General features: G+C 49.3%; 1 protein-coding gene across 1 annotated transcript in view; it reads left to right on the top strand.

Annotated features, from left to right (window-relative positions):
* Positions 1-18,324, top strand: part of LOC138283516 (receptor-type tyrosine-protein phosphatase beta-like) — a 423,874-nt gene that overhangs the window by 377,972 nt on the left and 27,578 nt on the right. The gene's annotated exons all lie outside the window — the stretch shown is intronic.

Here is an 18,324-nt window from a genome sequence, read left to right on the forward strand (position 1 = left end):
TGCTGCAAATTATCATTGCTCCTTCCCAGAATGCACTTTTGGTGATCCTATTATGTTCCCATATTACTTCCAGTCACCTGTTGGGCATCATATCCTTTTCGGGCTTGGTTCCCTGACTTCTTGGGCACGACCACAAGTGGTATAACCTATTGTGTAGAATTTGCAGAGGTCTACTTTATTGGGATTGGGAATGTGCAGTGCTACGACCTCCCATCTATGATGTACCACAGTCAGCTAAAACACAATTGTTATTCCAGGTGGTTTTGTGACACTTAAAATAAATGACAGTTAATTTTCTCTCAGTTTCTAACCAGCATCACATTGGGTTTGGAGTATCAGCTTTTTATGTGGTGGTTTCCTCAACCTCAGTATAATAACTTTGACCCTCAGTACGACCCTGGCGGTCGGCAATAATTTGGGGGAAAGGTACTGCCAGCAGGCTGGCTGTACCTTTTGCCAAATTATGACATTGGCAGTTTGGCTCAAGCCAAACTGCCAATGTACCACTCAGTCTGCCAGGGTGGTAATGGCCGCTGGGCTGGAGACATCAGTCTCCAGCCTGGAGGCCGTCACAAGCCCACCCTCGGGATTATGACCCTGCCTACTGCCATGGTTTTCGTGGCAAGCGTACCACCACAAAAACCATGGAGGTAGGCACTATCCGTGCCAGACAATTCCTTCCTTGGCACTGATAGGGGTCTCCCATGTCCCTTTCCCCCTCCCTAGAGTCCTCCCCCACTCTCCCCCTCCTGACCCCCGACATACATGCACATTCATGCATCAACATACACACGCATACACAAACTCATACCCACATCCACCCACGCATGCACACATACATACACACACAGCAACACACACTAACATACTTTGTCGCACACACCTATTCACAACACACAACATACACGTACACTCACATGCAGGCATTCACGCACTCATTCAACGCGACTCCCCGCATGCACGCATTCATAAACAGACACCCCATCCACACAGAACACCCCCACACACGCACACAACACCCCCTACCCCGTCTCCTGTCGGAGAACCCGACTTACCTGCTTGCAGGGGGTCCTCCAGCTGGAGACGGGATGCGGTGCTGCTGTCAGCAGCAGCGTCCGCCAGCAAAACACCGCCAGGCCGTATCATTGCTCATGATACGTAGGTGTGGTTTTCCTGGTGTGGCGCTGCTGCTGACAGCAGCCTCACCTTACCGCCAGCGGCCACCATAACCGTCGTCGGTATTCTGCCAGCCTTCTGGCGGAATTCCGTCGAGGGTCATAATGTGGGTTAGTGGCTGGTAGCCACGGCAACGGTATGTTGGCGTCCGTCACCGTGGCGGTAGGCGTCAGTTACCGCCAATCTCTTAATGAGGGCCTTTATCTCTTCTACTAGGCTCTAAGCGCATTGCCATATATGCAGACATAGAGAATGATGTACATAGAGCACTATGTATCTATTGGGGACTAGTGAATTTTAAGTGTGGTGGGATGGAAATTTTGGACCCAAGTATAATGTTCAAGCTAGTGACCCTGAAATAAAGGAAGGAGGGGGAGGGCTCCACCATCAAGAACATTGTTAATAAAATGTAATAAAATGGCAGATAAGACACCATCTACCATACTTTTACTAGATATGCTTTAAAAAATGGATCCAAATAGGGCATTTTACAGCACAACTATTAAGAAAACATTAGAAGCAACTCAAGAAATATGCCAATTATAATGCCTAATTCGACAGAAAACCAAGCGCACATATACACACCACCTTTGAAAATAGGACCCCCATGTGTTTCTTACCAGTAATGCATCACTGCCTTTTTACTGTATTGGCTATTCAAGGCTAAGGCAAGTATTGACAGAATAGATGGAAATAGTGAAAACTAAGATGGTGAAAAGCAGTTCCAGACATAGCATTCCATTTTTGCACTTCCAGTCTAAAACAGACAAATAAAAGTAATACTTAATCAAAGTGTGTTTAGTGTGTTAAATATAAAATGGTGCTGCATTAATATACATGCAAACACAGAAACATGTAACAACATTAATTGAGTTACAAATCAGTGCAAATCTGATATGTCATATTTATGAAATTGGTCATTTTGGAGTAAAGTAGTGCTTAAAAGATTTTCGGTAAGCACAAAGAGCCTGATTCACAAAGTTAATTTACATTTATGAATACATTTAAACTTTTGAGTAAGTTTGCTGCTTTTTGATATTCACAAACTAAACGTTTATAGTAACGTACACTTTTATAGTAGTTTACACCATTGTAGTAATTCCAGCACTAGACATGGCCAGTCACTAGTACTGCAACATGCTTCCATAGACAATAATGGAGGTACTGAATTACTACAAAGGTGTAAGTTACTTTAAAAGTGTAAGTTTCTACAAAAGTGCAGTTTGTGAATAGCACTTTGTTGTATGTTTTACAGTACTACTTTTTGGTACTTGATCCAAGCCCTCCAATTGAGTTCTCTTGATTGAGTGGTGGTCACGCGTAGTGGTGGTCATAGGTTGACAGGCCAGGCCACATCACTGCACCAGGTAGGCAGTGGCTCCCAGGACACAGCAGTTGTAGTGCAACTGTGTGGAGTGGCGGCTGGCCTGGAATTATAGAGACACTGAAAACAAGTTTTCATATACTGGAAGATGGCAGTGGGGGCAGGGACCCTTGACGGTGACCTGACGCGGTGCAGAGATGTCCACTCCTGATCAAGTCAGGAATGAGCTGGCCGCTGGAAACAAGGAACAGCAGGCCTCAGGATTCAGGTTAGCCTGGGACTCTGCACTCAGGCTAGAGCAGCAAATGCAGTGATGGTACCACAGGAAGATGCGTGGGCACATGGGCGCTGGCTTTCCAGTCAGAGTTCAGGTTTTAGGTCACAAATGTCACTCCACACCCAGGCCAGATCTGGTTCAGTCAAGCAGCAGGAATGATGTTTAATACTCCATTAGTGTGGGGCCAAGGCAAACTCACTCCCGACAGCACTGACCTACTACGAGATTGCAAAGGAGCTAATTGAGTATTTATTGTGACATAAGGTGATTAAAAGCCACCCATGCATTTATTGGTGTATTTCTGACCTACATATTTTACTTACATTTTATAAAATCACTAGGGGATGTGTTGCATCGTTCAGAAATCAAAATCCTCTCCTCCCACAAACAACTGTATGATTATTTGTAGAGCACACAATATATAATGGATTACTTGCTTTATAGAGTAATAACTACTGCAAAACAGTCAGAAATCAGTTAAGCACAAGAGGCGCAGTTAGACAAGTGGAGGAATAAAATCACTTGTCCAATAGACAGGAATTGAGGGAGTGTCTTAATCTAAACACACTTATATTACTAGCATGCTGATTTGCCAAACCTGCAGGGTTAGACTTGCCTTGGATGGGCTGGGCTAACATTTCAGTGTGTGGGTCATTTTTAGGTCAAGCCTAGGCAGCGCGCATGCACTGTCTGGAAGACCTTTTGTATTGTATAAAGGACTTTACTCCCACCTGCACTTACCGTTGGTTTAGTCCATTGTCACTCTTCTTTGCTGCCTCCTTGGTGGTTCATGTTGCGATACATCACTTTGGTTTTTCGCAGCAGAGCACCTCTCAACTACAGTTTTCTTGCGCTTCCATTCTTCATCTGTTGTTGGGGGTGAAAGTTTTTTCTAATTTTAATTGTTGCAGCGCGGCTTGCCGTGCTTTGTTTACATATGCCGGCCTCTCCTTTCTTTTGTTTGGCACGGCTCGCCCACCGCATTTTTTATTTAATTACTTGCTTGTACTTGTTTGAGGATGTGTGTAATGTAGATGTATATTGCTTCCACCTGATAAAATTGGTGAGAACTGTGTGCACACGATTTGATGTAAGACACATACATTTACAGAAACATGCAGTGATTGAGCTGTATGTTGTTTTACTATTAATTATGTAATTTTGTAGTACACAGCACAAACTGAATTGTCGTTTAGCTCTTACATAGTAAGTGTTATTCCTCTTATCACTGTTCGTCCTTTCATAGCCTTTATAGCCTTCAGTCACTGACGCTGATGCAGCAGTACACAAAGGAATCAGATGCTGATTAAAGGTTACACCAACATCATACATCTGCAGAGGGCAGACAACCCACTGAACTACCTTGTCATGAACAATAAATGAGAGACTATGGAAGTATTAACTTTGAGTGATTAAAGTGGACATACCGAATGATACATTTGAGTATTGATTTTCGAAAGAATGTCTACGTGCCGAATTGTTTGTGAGTTGCAACAAAGGTCCTAAAGCATGTTATGCTTAAGCAACGTATGTGTGCACAGTCCGGACAATCAAGTACTCTGAATTTAAACTAAAAAAAATCTTCTTCAAAGTAAACATGCCCATATTGTCTGACTTTGGACTGTTCGATAGCAAACATAACTTAAACGGTGTTGAGAGATAAAGTCACGGGGGAGCAGAAGGTGTTGTGCAGTGCACACAGAGCAGCTGGTGATTGGCACAGGGGGTACCCGCTGCTTCCCACCCTTTGGCGAGGGACCTCCACTCTCCTCTGTGAGCTGCAGGTACAAAGCAAAACCACAGTCCATCAAAGACCCGGACCCTTTCTCCCCCTCGGCCGGAAGAGCCAAGTCATTTGTGGCACAGACAGGATAAAGGGGACTTGTGGGGGACTGCCGACCAGAGGGAGGTCTCCCCCTGGGTAGGTTTGGGGAGGTGGTACAGCCCAACTAACTTGGTCTACTTTTATGGGCTTCCTTAATAGGTATATATAGCTGCCATTTTAAGGTGTGGGCATCATTTTGCAAGGTGACCCGTGGCTGGCGGTAGTAGTAGGGAAGTTTTTGTCAGTGGTTGAATTTAAAAAATAAATAAATATTAGAAGCACAAGAATAGTTTTACATAGCATTACAAAGTAGACATCAATAGAAGTTAGAGGTAGGTATACAGTGCTTCCAGTATATGGAGAGAGCAGGAGGCTGTACAGCGCGACGCACGGGGCGGGTGCAGACATACCTCAAATGAGACGATGTTGTCCGAAGAATTGGTACAGGAGGCTGTGCGGCTGCTGCGGCAGGCCAGCTGCATGGATGCTCTGCGGGAGGGCAAGCTGGGGGAGTCGAGGCCTGCGCGCAGAGCGGCGAGAGAGGTGGCTGCGGCCGTCTGGACCTGCTTGCCACCTCGCCGCAGTAGGAGCCTCGGGCCGCAGGTGAGAGGGGGAGGCCGCCCTCAGGGGCAAAGAGCAGCCTCCGGGAGGGAGGAGGGCGGTGGGGAAGGGCGGGCTGCATCGGCGTCAGCGGTTAGGTGGGAGGGGAAGGGGCAGGGCCCGGTGAAATGACAACAGGGGGAGGGGTCGGTAAGCCCCTCCTGCCTGGGATTCCCCTCAGCTACTCAGGCCGCTGCCCGAGGAGGGGAGGCCTCGGGCAATCAGGAGGTGGGCGGGGTACGGAAGGGGAGGGGCGGCACCAGCAGAGATGCGCTCTGCGTGGCAGGGGAGAGCAAGGCTCTCCTCTGGCATGCCACGGAGTGGAGTGCAGGGGAGGAGATTATCTGGGAGAGGGGTGGGGGGGAAGATGAAGGGGATGGTGTAGTGAGAGAGGGGGAGGGAGGGGGGATAGGGAGGAAAACAGAAAACCTGAGTCCCAGCACTGGCCCACGATGCTCATGTGGAGCGATGTGGAGGAAGAAGGAGAAGGTGAAAAAGGGGGGCATATTGGGGGTCAAGGTTTAGAGGGGCAGGAGCAATTGAGAGTCAGGCCCCCCCAGAAGGTCTATGGGAGGGTTGACGGGGGCAGTGGCAGGATGGAAGAGGAGGGGGAGGGAGATACTTGGGAAGGGGACAAGGGTGACGGGAGGGGGGCAGGGGTTGGGGGTACAGGGGTGCGTTGCGCATGCAGTGGAGGGACCCGGAGGCTGTGGGCAAGAGAAATGGCGCCAGCACATAGGACCTTTCTTATCGTTGGCAGGAGGAGAGGGGAGTGAAGCAGCAGGACCTGGGGGAGCCAAGTGCGGCTCCGCGACCCCAGGGAGAAGTGAAGGCGGGCCACGAGCGGCCAGCCGGACTTCATCTCTAGAGCAGACGACAGCACAGCCAGGGCGGACTAAGGAAGTTCCTTTGCGGCTGTGTGACGGTAGGGGCTGTGCACCCACCGACATCGCGACCCTGAAGAGACAGCATCCAAGTATATCGGAGTGGCATAGAGGGCAGTATGCGGCCCCTCGGCGCGTGCCACAAGCAGGGGTAATATGGCACACACCAAAAACGCAGGAGGGGGCACAGGGGGTGTCTGCACCTGGTGAGTATGGTGACGAGGACACAACATGGTTGGACTATGATGAGGAGAGTGTGGAGGAAGGGGAGATTAGGGAGGAGGACGGTGAGGGCGAGGGGATGCATGGTGGGGGGCAGGGAAAGGGGGATCAGCCTACTGATGTGTTTAAGTCATTGCAGCCGCCAGCGCAGGAGTGCACCAAGGAGGACTCAGCAAGAAAAGGGAAGTCCCTACCGGCTAGGTGGAAGGCACAGGAGTGGCCACCAACCTTGGTGCCAGGTAAGGTAGGTTGTGCAGTAACAGATATGGTGTCAGTGGCCATTGAGGCCAAGGAAGGGGGTGGTGGCAGGGAGGCCCGCTTACAAAAAGGGGTGTATTTGGTTGACGCTGAGGTAAGTACGGATGAAGTGAAAGAAGATAAGGATGTAGACCATGGTGAGAAAAAAGGGGGTGACAATAAGGGGGGGGGGGCGGCAGGGGACAGCAGGTGAAGACGGAGAAGAGTAAGAAGCTACTACCTTATATGGGTACTGCCAAGCCATTAGGCGCTCACTTCATGCTAGCGACAAAGGAAAAAATATGGAAAGGGAAGTAGATGCCAAAGCTGCTCTACAGGGAGGTCAGGGCAAAGGAAGGGTCAAAGGAGGAAGAGTATGAGCTGGCTAAGCACCCCAAAGTTCTAGTTACAATCAAAAACTGGACAGTGGCTTTCTTGATTTTTGCCACCATTTATTGTGAGCATTATCTGGATAGATCCATTGCGCTGTTTAAGTACATTAATATTATTAGAAAGGTTCATCTGAACTACGTTGGGTACGTGTGGCCTCAGTACGATGAGGAGTTTCGGGCACGCATGCCGGCAGACCCGAAGGTGCAACAGGATGAGATTGACTCCGACCTGTGACAGCACACAATGGGTCAGACAAAATTTGGTAAGACCATTTTCACGGCTAGCGGGCCTCCCATCACATATCCCCCCTTTCACGATCATCCCACCCGAGGAGGGGTGGGGGCAGCAGGGAAAGGACAAGGCACAACACAGGGTCTGGTGCAACCCAGCTGGGGACCTGCTGGGATTTCAATAAAGGGATGTGCACCAGAGAATATTGCAAGTTTAAGCATGAATGCTCCAAATGCGCAGGGAGGCACGCATTGGTGCACTGTTACGGAAAAGTGGCCCCTCCCACTAGTGGATTGGGGCAGGGCCAAGCGGATTTGGGCGGGAGGCCACAGCAAGGATGGCAACCGGCGAGGGGGAGAGGGGGAAAAAGGGATTGGGGGAAAAGGCTCGTACTCCAATTAAGTTGGAGAGGCTGGGGGTTTGGTTGGATTGATATGACAGGAGAGAGGAAGCGGAGTTGCTGAGGAAGGGGTTTGCTCAGGGGTTTAAGTTGGGGTACACAGGACCGCGCAGGTGGCCAGACAACTTGAAGTCAGTTAACGGAAGGGAGGAGGTAGAGAGGCAGAAGTTGTGGAAGGAGGTGCAGGAAGGACGCATGGCTGGCCCGTTTGCGACTGGCTCATGGACAATCTCATTGTTTCACCAATTGGAGTAGTGCCTAAAAAAGAAGCAGGGGAATTTCAGCTCATTCAACATTTATCATAACCAGAAGGTGTGTTGGTCAATGACTTTATACCGGAGGAATTGACAAAGGTGACTTTTGTGATGGTGGAAGCATTGGGGGCGCACACGCTTATGGCAAAGACAGACGTTAAGTCCGCCTTTGCTGGTGCATCCACAGGATTTTGAATTCTTGGGCATTCAATTTGAAGGACAGTGGTACGTTGATAAGGCCTTACCCATTGGTTGCTCCATCTCTTGCTCTTTGTTTGAATGTTTCAGTTAATTTTTGCAGTGGGTATTTACACAAGTTACAGGTCACAAGGCAGTGACCCATTATTTGGACAACTTCGTTTTTGCGGGACCCGCTGTTTTGGGGCACTGTGCGGAGATGCTGGGCCAATTCACGTCACTCATGGGGGACCTGGGTGTGCACCTGGCCCCAGAGAAGATGACAGGGCCCTGCATGCGGTTGTCATTTTTAGGGATCAAGCTTGACTCAGAGGCTATGATGGCCTGTTTGCCGAAGGACAAAAAAGTGACCATGATGGCGACAGTAGAGGGCATGTTACGCAAAGGAAAGGTGACGGTGCAGGACATTCAAGTGCTCTTGGGCCATCTCAACTTTGCATGCAGGGTGGTAAGAGCGGGGGGGACCTTCTGTAGGCGACTGGGGTTGGCACTCTCAGGCCATAGGTTGCCACACTACCATGTTCAATTGTCAGTGGGAACGAAGGAGGATTTGCGAATGTGGTGTAGATTTTTGCAGGAATTCAATGGGATTCCCTTGCAGGAGTGTAAGGAATGCGAGTGGGATGTGCAAATTTTTTCGGACGCAGCAGGCGCGCAGGCTTTGGCATTTATTGACAGGGAAAATGGTGTGCCAAGGAGTGGCTGGAGGAGTGGAAGCATGGGGGGAAGAGCATAGCCTTCTTAGAACTATTTCCTTTGGTGGTACCAGTGTGTGTGTGGGGACAGCTCCTGCACCATAAGAAAGTCGTTTTTCACGTGGACAATTTGGCAGTGATGCATGTCGTGAACAGACAGTCTTTAAAGGATCCACAAGTGCAGCAATTGTTGAGGGTGTTTGTTTTAGGTTGCTTGCAACATGATATTTCATTTTGGGCGAGGCACGTACCTGGGGTGACTAATGAGATTGCGGATGCCTTGTCTTGTTCGCAGTAGGCGAGGTTCCTTGGGCTGGTCACGGAAGAAGAACTGGTCAGGATGGGGATGCCACTGGAGTTATGGAGCATAGGCAGAGGAGGATGCTTCTCCTGGTGGTGAATTCTTTAGCGCCTTCCACGCAGTGGGTGTATGTGCGGGCATGGCAAAAGTTTCTGAAGTCAGGGGCATGGTGGCAGGAGTCCAATGTGGAGAGAGTGGAGGATGTGGTGCAGTTCATTTTGGATATGATTGGAAGGGGACAGTCAAATGTGACCATCGCAAGAGAGTTAGCTGGTATCGAGTGTGTGGGTAAATTGCTTTTGGGGTACCCACTGTCAGCTGAAGAGCTGGGAAAAAGAATGCTGGAAGGTTGGGCCAGGGAGGTTGGCAGTAGGGGTCATGATAAAGGCCCTGTTACGGTTAAAATACTGAAAGAATTGGTTGCCGGGCTGCTGGGCTTTTGTGTGGGGGAATGGGAGGTCTTGCATTTTGAAACATTGATGTCGTGGTTGTTTTTTGGAGCGTTACGAGTATCAGAGTTGTTGGGGAGAGGAACCTCGGAGGCGTTGACATGGAAGGATGTCTGGGTGGGGAAGGAAGGGGTAAATGTCTTTCTGCGCCGCTCGAAAACAGACCAGGTGGGAGCAGGACCAGCAGTAATGTTGAGAAAGTACCCAATGAGAGAGATATGCCAGTGGCGTCTGGGCAACCAGCTGCGAACAAAGTAGGCCCGGTTTTCAAGCATCTGGACGGAAAGGGGTAACCCCCTTCCAATTACGAACGGTCATGCGCAGGGTCTTGGGAATACTGGGGTACGATGTGTCCTTATTTGTAACACACTCCTTTCAGATGGGAATGGCTATGGAGGCCAGCAGGCAAGGGTGGGTGGGTCTGAGTTGATGGGGGTCGGGCGTTGGAGGTCTGAATGCTACAAAAAGTATGTGAGGAGTGTTAGACTTTTCATCCTTGGCGTGGTCTCCCTTAACTTTTTGCCTCTGTTCCTGTGGTTGTTGATGTGTGCTGGACTCTGATTTCTGGGCACTTTACCGCTGCTAACCAGTGCTAAAGTGCAAGTGCTCCTGTTTAAAATGTGTACGTAATTGGTTCTCCATGATTGGCATATTTGTTTTACTGTTAAGTCCCTAGTAAAGTGCACTGGAGGTGCCCAGGGCCTGTAAATCAAATGTTACTAGTGGGCCTGCAGCACTGTTTGTGCCACCCACACAAGTAACCCTGTAATCATGTCTCAGTGTGTGTACTTTTACACTATAAATTCGACTTGGCAAGTGTACCCACTTGCCAGGCCTAAACCTTCCCTTTTCTTACATGTAAGGCACCCCTAAGGTAGGCCCTAGGTAGCCCCAAGGGCAGGGTGCAGTGTATAGATAAGGTAGGACATATAGTAATGTGGTTTATATGTCCTGACAGTGAAATACTGCCAACTTCGTTTTTCACTGTTGCAAGGCCTGTCTCTCTCATAGGATAACATGAGGGCTACCTTTAAATATGATTAAAGTGTAGATTCCCCTAGAGAGTAGATGGACATGTGGAGTTTGGGGTCCTTGAACTCACAATTTAAAATACATCTTTTAGTAAAGTTGATTTTGAGATTGTGCGTTTGAAAATGCCACTTTTAGTGTGATGTGACTTTTAGAAAGTGAGCATTTTCTTGCTTAAACCATTCTGTGACTCTGCAGTGTTTGTGGATTCCCTGTCTGGGTCAGTTTGACAGTTGGGTTGTTTTTCACCTCACACCAGACAGTGACACAAAGGGAGCTGGGGTGTAACCTGAATTTCCTGATTAGCCATCTCTGCTAGGAGGGAGGGGTGGAGTGGTCACTCTCATCTGAAAGGACTGTGCCTGCCTCGGACAATGCAGACTCCAACCCCCTGGTGTGTGTCTGAGGCCTTGCCTGGGCAAGGCAGGATTTCACAAGTAGGTGTGAGTCCCCTTTGAAGAAAGGTGACTTCAAAGACTAAAATGGGTATAAGAAGGGCACCCAAATCTACAGACTTGAGAAACACTTCTGGAACCAAGAGGAACCTCTGCCTGGAGAAGAGCTGATAGCTGAGGAAGAAGTGCTGCCCTGCCTCTGACTGTGCTTTGTGGAGCTTTCCTGCAGTGCTGCTTCTGCCAGAGTAAGAGGGCAAAGACTGGACTTTGTGTGCCTTCCATCTTGTGAAGAAATCTCCAAGGGCTTGATTTTGAAGTCTCAGGGACAGCAAAGACTTCTCTCTGCCAGCACCTGGAGTCTCTGGAGAGACACCTGCTCTGACAAGTGGTACCCTATCCAGTCCCTGGGCCGTTGAAAGAAAAGCTGGTGGAAATCAAGGAAATCGACTTCGGACGACTCCGGACCGATGCCGCTGCTGGATCCGGTAACGCCGCCTGCACCCGACGCCGTGACCTTCGCTGGAACGCGACGCTCTTCGCAGGCCGACGCCGCAGCAGCCCCGCTGAAGTGCACGACTCCAGGGAAGTCGCCGCACCACGTCGTGACCGACACCGCTCGAAGTGCGTGGATTCAACGTTTCGCACAGTCGCTGCGATCCCCGACTTGGCGCATCGGCTTGTTTTCACTCTTCACCAAAGGTACTGTACTTGGGGGTCTACATGACTCCGTGTCTGGCGCCGCTGGTGTCGGCTTGTTGGGAACGACTTCGTCACGACACCGTGTTAACATCTCATCGAAGCATTTTTGTTTCTAAGCGCTATTTTTGAGTTTAATCTCTAACAATTCATAACTTGACTTGTGTATGTCGGATTCTTGTCGTTTTGGTCTTGTTTTGTTTAGATAAATATTTCCTATTTTTCTAAACCGGTGTTGTGTCATTTTGTAGTGTTTTCATTGAGTTACTGTTTGTGTTGGTACAAATACTTTACACCTAGCGCTCTGAAGTGAAACCTACTGCTCTGCCAAGCTACCAGGGGGGTAAACAGGGGTTAACTGAGGGTGATTCTCTTTTACCCTGACTAGAGTGAGGGTCCTTGCTTGAACAGGGGGTAATCTGACTGTCAACCAAAGACCCCATTTCTAACAGGGGGTATCTGCAAGGGGGAGTGGGAAGTGATGTCTAACTATGTGTGTTTCTGTTCTTGCAGGTGTGGTTTCAGGTCCTGATGCGAGCGGCATCTATTTTTAGATTGTGGGACACTCTTTTATAAAATGGGCACAGCGCCAGGCATGCAGAACCTTCATTGGTGCGAATCTGGGGCTGGATCGGGAGCAATATAATGTGAGTTGGGTAGGAAATGGGGGTATGAGGTGGCAGGAATTGCTTTTGCAGTTGCAGGGGTCGGTAGTCAGAGGATCTTGCTCAGACCTGCTCCTGATACATTTTTTTTTACAGTTTTTTTGAGACAATGGTGTTCACTTGCCCTTTATGGGCATGGACCTGTACATTCTGCAGATGCGTGAAGTCCTGCAAGACCTATTAAAGGAAAAATAGAAGGGGGGCAGAAAATTTTGGAGACATTTTCTGGTGGCGGAGGCAGGATGTCACATGGCATAAAATACGTATGAATAGCGAACCTGCCACTACACATTGACAACAAAAACGGGGAGCAACAGCAGGCCACGACAAGACAGGAAGGAAAACGTATTAGGGGTTATGCTAGTTGCAAGTTCAGTTGTTAAGTTGCAGCACAAGGCTGGTAAGGATATGAACAGTTTCAACGGCGAATAAACAGCTAGATCACGTAACGAGTACTAGATCGCAAGGTCAAGCTGAAAGGACAGGGGAGGGTTGAGTGATGGGGGGAGTTTTGATAAGTGATTTTAATGTATAGTGAGGTAATTAGTTTTGTAAGGCAAAGGACAAGGTTGAATTGTGAGTGCACCGCTAATAAAGCAGCTTTTTCCACACACAAACAAGTGTCGTTGGTAGGTTCCCCCGTCCCCAAAATGTACATTAGCACTAGTACTTTCTCGCCTTGTCCATATCCGAACCAACGACATGCAGATGGTGTAGGCAAATGCTCTACCTCAGACTTTGGAACAGTCGGTGTCACTTAACGGTTAACAGTTTTATTAGACTGCTTTTTGAACCACTGTCTTTCATTTCATTTTTGTTGTTCTAGTTCGTATTATTTGGGCGTTCTCTAGCGTAGAGTCCCTGGCGTGTATAAGTGGTAAAAAATACAGGTTTCAGGGGGTTAGATAACTGAGTTTCTGTAGTGCAGAGCTGTCACATGGCATAGGGGCTGGCACTGGACCGCACCTGCGTGCTTTGCAGATTATTTCATCCGCAATACACGTGTTTGCTGTGAACAAACAGTTGGCTGTCTCATCAAATTCTATGCTCTTGTTGATAAGAAAAAATCCCTGTTCTTTTCTGTAACACGTTCAAGCACTGATAAGATAACTATTGTGGGGCAAGATGCTAACTTATTAACCCCTTTTTTTTGTATCCGCTCTTGAGTGTCTTATGTTCTCATGTCCATTTCAGCTCTCAGGTCTGTGCACATCACTGTTTCATTTGTGTCCTTTAATTAGGCTGTTCCTGTACTTGGAAAGCACAACATTGTTGCGCACAGCTTGTTTTTTGATAGATTACTTTAGCAAATTCTATTCGTATTGTAGTATCATTTATATGATTTGAAATTTGTAGGCTCTTGGTCATAACTATAGAACTGTGGTTGATAGGCGCATTAATTAATTAATTTATTTTTCCCCCTGTGGTGAGATAGATGGGAGAGAAACATTCATAGTCTCTTGTTTTTGTTTAAACTGCAAAACAATCTTCCAAACCAATAAGGAGGGGAACAAAATAGATTGAGATTGCATTATTAGATGGCGTTTACTTTCTGGTTTTGCACATTTATTTCCGTAACCTGGACTTGATAGCGGCCAAACAAGGTTGCAATTGTTTTCAATATATTACCAAGTTACTCACATCAATGTTGATTTCATAAAATGAAATCTTGAGGCACTTGAGCTTGATATAGAAAACAGACTGAAACAGAAAGGTGTGCTTTTGTTTGAGCTGTGTCAATACTGCTGTGCAGGCTGGAGGGAATTTGTCAGTGCAATTCATTGCAGTGCAAGGTCATCTAATACATTTTTGTAATTCTATTTCTTGATGTGTTTACATCTAATATTCAGGGATAGTGTGTTTTCAATACTTCTAACACAGCAGCAGCTCACTAGTATTACTGCAAGCAATCTCCGTAAAACCGTCCCACTTCTCATATGTAAGGTCCTGTTTTCGTCTTAAAGACCTTTTTTATGGAGCTGCATGAAACGAACACATTTCTCTGAAAATAATAGTCCCTCACACATCACCCACATTAAACATAAATTAAAAGAAAACAGTACTATACAAAATCTAAGAAATGTTCAAGGTCATCAGGGCAAGACTGCAGTAAATGGAAATGCTTTAGTTATATGCAGGGCCAGTGGAAGTACGTGGCAGAGGACCAAATTATGCGGCAGGGTTGACCAATTTAGGTGGCAAGAAAAGTCCGGTTATGCATTTACAACGCCAATAACTCTAACTCAAGCAAATGCGAGACCTATTGCATTGCAAATGCTTGTTTGACTGTTTGTGAGCCTGTTTTATGTTATGGTTGGATGTTTTTACTGTGCATTTCCCAGGTATTATCACAAGTGTAGCTCGCAGCAAGCATAAAGGCCTACTTTGCAAAATACTTAAACAGGGTCTTTCCAAGTTCAAAACTGTCCTGATCTGCAAATGTGGGTCGCATATTTAGCTATTTTTTTAGCTAAAGGCGGGCTTTTTTATTTTGGTTCCTGGGCCTATTTTCTTTCACAGTCCAACCTTGCAAAGACATAGAGGCCATCATTATGACCCTGGCGGTGAGTGATAAAGTGGCGGTAATACCGCCAACAGGCTGGCGGTAATTACCGTTAAATTATGACCATGGTAGAGAAAACTCCCATAGACAACCAATGTACCACACCAACCGCCAGGGCGTTAACAACTCTGACCACGGCGGTAGCCAACAACAGCCAGGCAGAAGACAAAGTACTGCCCACCATATTTTGGCCCTTCAATCCGCCACAATTTCCGGGGTGGTACAAACACCATCAAAAGCCTAGCGGAAACAAATCACACAAGAGCAAAGACTCACCATCTGAGACACAGGGAAGAACAACGCCGCCATGGAACCAGAACTGCAAGTCTTACCGACGCTCATCTACGTCATGCTCCACCTGGAATACCAACGCCGACGAAGACGACAACGGTGAGTACAGCCGCCTACCACACAATTGAGGGAGGGACGAAAACGAGAGTGACACACACAAGCACAACACACACCATACACACACACACACACACCATACACACAACCAGCTGCAGATGAAAAACAATGGCACACCATACACGGCAGAATAATGCAAGGACAACAGTAATGCAGTAGTGAGAATGTGTTGATATAAATAGCTACCAAATTAACCAATTGTACGAAAAACAGATATGTACAAATGTACACAAAGGGCAATGCCCAGTCCAATGTACTAAGGGCCCACATGGCCACAGGGCACAGTCCAAGGCCCAACTCGAATCCTGAATTCATCTGGATAGAACTCTAAAAGGGCATCAGTTTGCAAGTGGGCAGGCACCTCAGGGGGATGGGGGGCACCTCTGCCGAATACGGGAACAAGCCCACTGGTTCTGGCGGGGGCTCCATGCCCACATCTCGGTGCTGGAGAGTGCAAGGCCACAGTCTCTGGAGTGGGTTACTTTCCCACTGGTTCTAGAGGGGGCTCTATGCCCATTTCTCTGTGCTGGGGAGTGCAAGGCCACATTCTCTGGAGTGGCTGACTTTCCCACTGATTCCGGGGGGCTGTATGCACATTTTTCTGTGCTGGGGAGTGCAAAGCCTCAGTCTCTCAGGTGGGTGACTTTCTCACTGGTTCTGGAGGGGGCTCTATGCCCATTTCTCTGTGCTGGGGAGTGCAAGGCCACAGTCTCTCAGGTGGGTGACTTTCCCATTGGTTCTGACGGGGGCTATATGCACATTCTCTGTGCTGGGGAGTGCAAGGTCACAATCTCTCAGGTGGGGAGCATGCCCACTGCTCCTGGAGGGGGCCCTTGTACAACAGTCCCTGGAGGGTGGCCTACATGGCTTCCGCTGGTGGTGATGGCTACATTGTGTCATCTGGAGGTGAGGGCTGCACAGTGTCAGCAGGTGAAGGTGCCTCCTGGGCAGCCTCTGATGGAGGTGAGGGCTGCACTGTCTCGGCAGGGGGAGGTGCCTCCTGGGCAGCCTTTGCTGGAGGTGAGGGATGCATTTCCTCAGCTGATGGTGAGGGCCCTGTGACCACTGGTGGTGGTGGTGTCACCCTGACAGCCTCCGCTGGAAGTCAGGGCTGAACGGTGTTGGCAGGTGGAGGTGCCTCCTGGGCAGCCTCTACTGGAGGTGGGGGATGCACCGTGCTGGCAGGTGGAGGTGCCTCCTGGGCAGCCTCTGCTGGAGGTAAGGGACGCACTTCCTCAGCAGGCGGTGGGGGCCCCATGACCACTGGTGGTGGTAGTGTCACCCTGACAGCCTCCGCTGGAGTCAAGGGCTTCTTCCCCTTCTTGGCAGGAGGCGTTGGATCCTTACCCTTCCTGGCAGGGGTTGAGGACTTCTTCTCCTTCATGGCAGGATGTGCGGGTTCCTTAGCCTTCCGGGCAGGAGTCGTGGTCTTCTTCCCCTTCATGGCAGGAGGTGTTGGCTCCTTTGCCTTCATGGCAAGAGGTGTGGGATCCTTAATCTTCCTGATTGGTGGAGTGGGATCCTTCACTGACTTGCCACCACGACTAGCTGGTGCCATCACTGTCCGCGTGGACTGAGGCACTGGGCTGGGTCGTTGGGACCTTGCTCTAACGGGCAGGACGGGGGAGGGAAGAGGTCAAGTTGGGCAAGGAAAAGCTTCTTAGGGACGGTGGGGTGGGATGAAGGAGGAGGGATGGGAGTGGAGGTTGAGGGAGTGGTTGTAGGAGGTATATGCTGGACTTGGGTGCGGGTGCATGGGCAGTGTGCTGATGTGAGGTGGATGACTGTTGAGTGTGTGAATGCTTGAGTTTGAGTCCTTTAAGAGAGGGGCAGACAGGGTGAGAGAGGACACAGGGGACACATGTATGGATGTTGTAGAGGTGTCTGCTAGTGAGGAGTGTGTGCTGCTTGGTGTGGTGATGCTGGTGGTGGATGTTGATGCAGTGCATGCAGGTCTGAGTGTGAATGAGATGGAGAGGGAGGGGGGGGGAGGAGGAGGGGGAGACAGTGGATGTGGTTGTGTCTGCAACTGGCTGGTGTTTGCATGAGTGCTTGTGGGATGAAGACTGGTGCCTGTGTTTGACTGTGCCACTTGTGTGTTGTCTTGTTTGCATGCTGGTCTGTATGTGTGCATGGGTTGGGGTTGGGGTTGAGGAGACTAGGACTAGGAATTGGTAGTTGGAGGGGGGACTGTAGGGACAGGGACAATGGCTGCCATCAGAGAGGAGGCCATAGCCTGAATCGATCTCTGTTGGGCCGCCAATCCACTGTGAATGCCCTCCAGGAATGCATTGCATTGCTGCATCTGGGATGCCAGTCTCTGGATGGCATTCACTATGGTTGACTGCCCTACAGAGATGGATCTCAGGAGGTCAATAGCCTCCTCACTCAGGGCAGCAGGGCTCACTGGGGCAGGGCCTGAGGTGCCTGGGGTGAAGGAGATGCCCACCCTCCTGGGAGAGCAGGCATGGGTAACTCATTGAGGGGCTACTGGGAGAGCGGTGCTGGTACGGGGGTGGCGGCTGTACCTGCAGCTGGGGTGGTCACAGAGGTGTCCGTCACCACCAGGGAGCTTCCATCGGAGGAGGTATCTGAGCCTGTGTTTTCACCTCCTGTCTCTGCCGTGGTGCTCCCCTCACCCTCTGTCCCACTGATTCCCTCAGTGTCGATGGACTCTGCCTCCTGGGACCTGTGGGATGCAGCGCCCTCTGTCGCCGGTGCCTCTGCTCCTCTGCCAGATGATGCTAATGCACACATGGACAGGATGACAGAAGAAGAAAGGGGGGGAGAGAGAGAAGGGAAACACTGGGTCAATTACTGCACCAACACCACAGTTGGCATACACAGCCCCGTCACACACAGGGATCAGGCTTGTGCACTATGCATTGAACTGCCAGTGATTTGGCTAGATGCCACGGCAAGATGAGGGGCACGCACACCGCCAACTGCACCCCTCCTGGGACCCACAAAGCACTGACTGACATGGAATGCAACAAGCTAGGTTACCTGCATTAGCCATACACCCATTACCCTTGAGCTGGATCACGCTGCAATGTCTGGCATGGCCTTAGGGGCACCCGCTAACTTACATCCGCCACCCAG

Source organism: Pleurodeles waltl, chromosome 3_1, assembly GCF_031143425.1.
Source record: "Pleurodeles waltl isolate 20211129_DDA chromosome 3_1, aPleWal1.hap1.20221129, whole genome shotgun sequence".
NCBI classification, from domain to species: Eukaryota; Metazoa; Chordata; class Amphibia; order Caudata; family Salamandridae; genus Pleurodeles; species Pleurodeles waltl.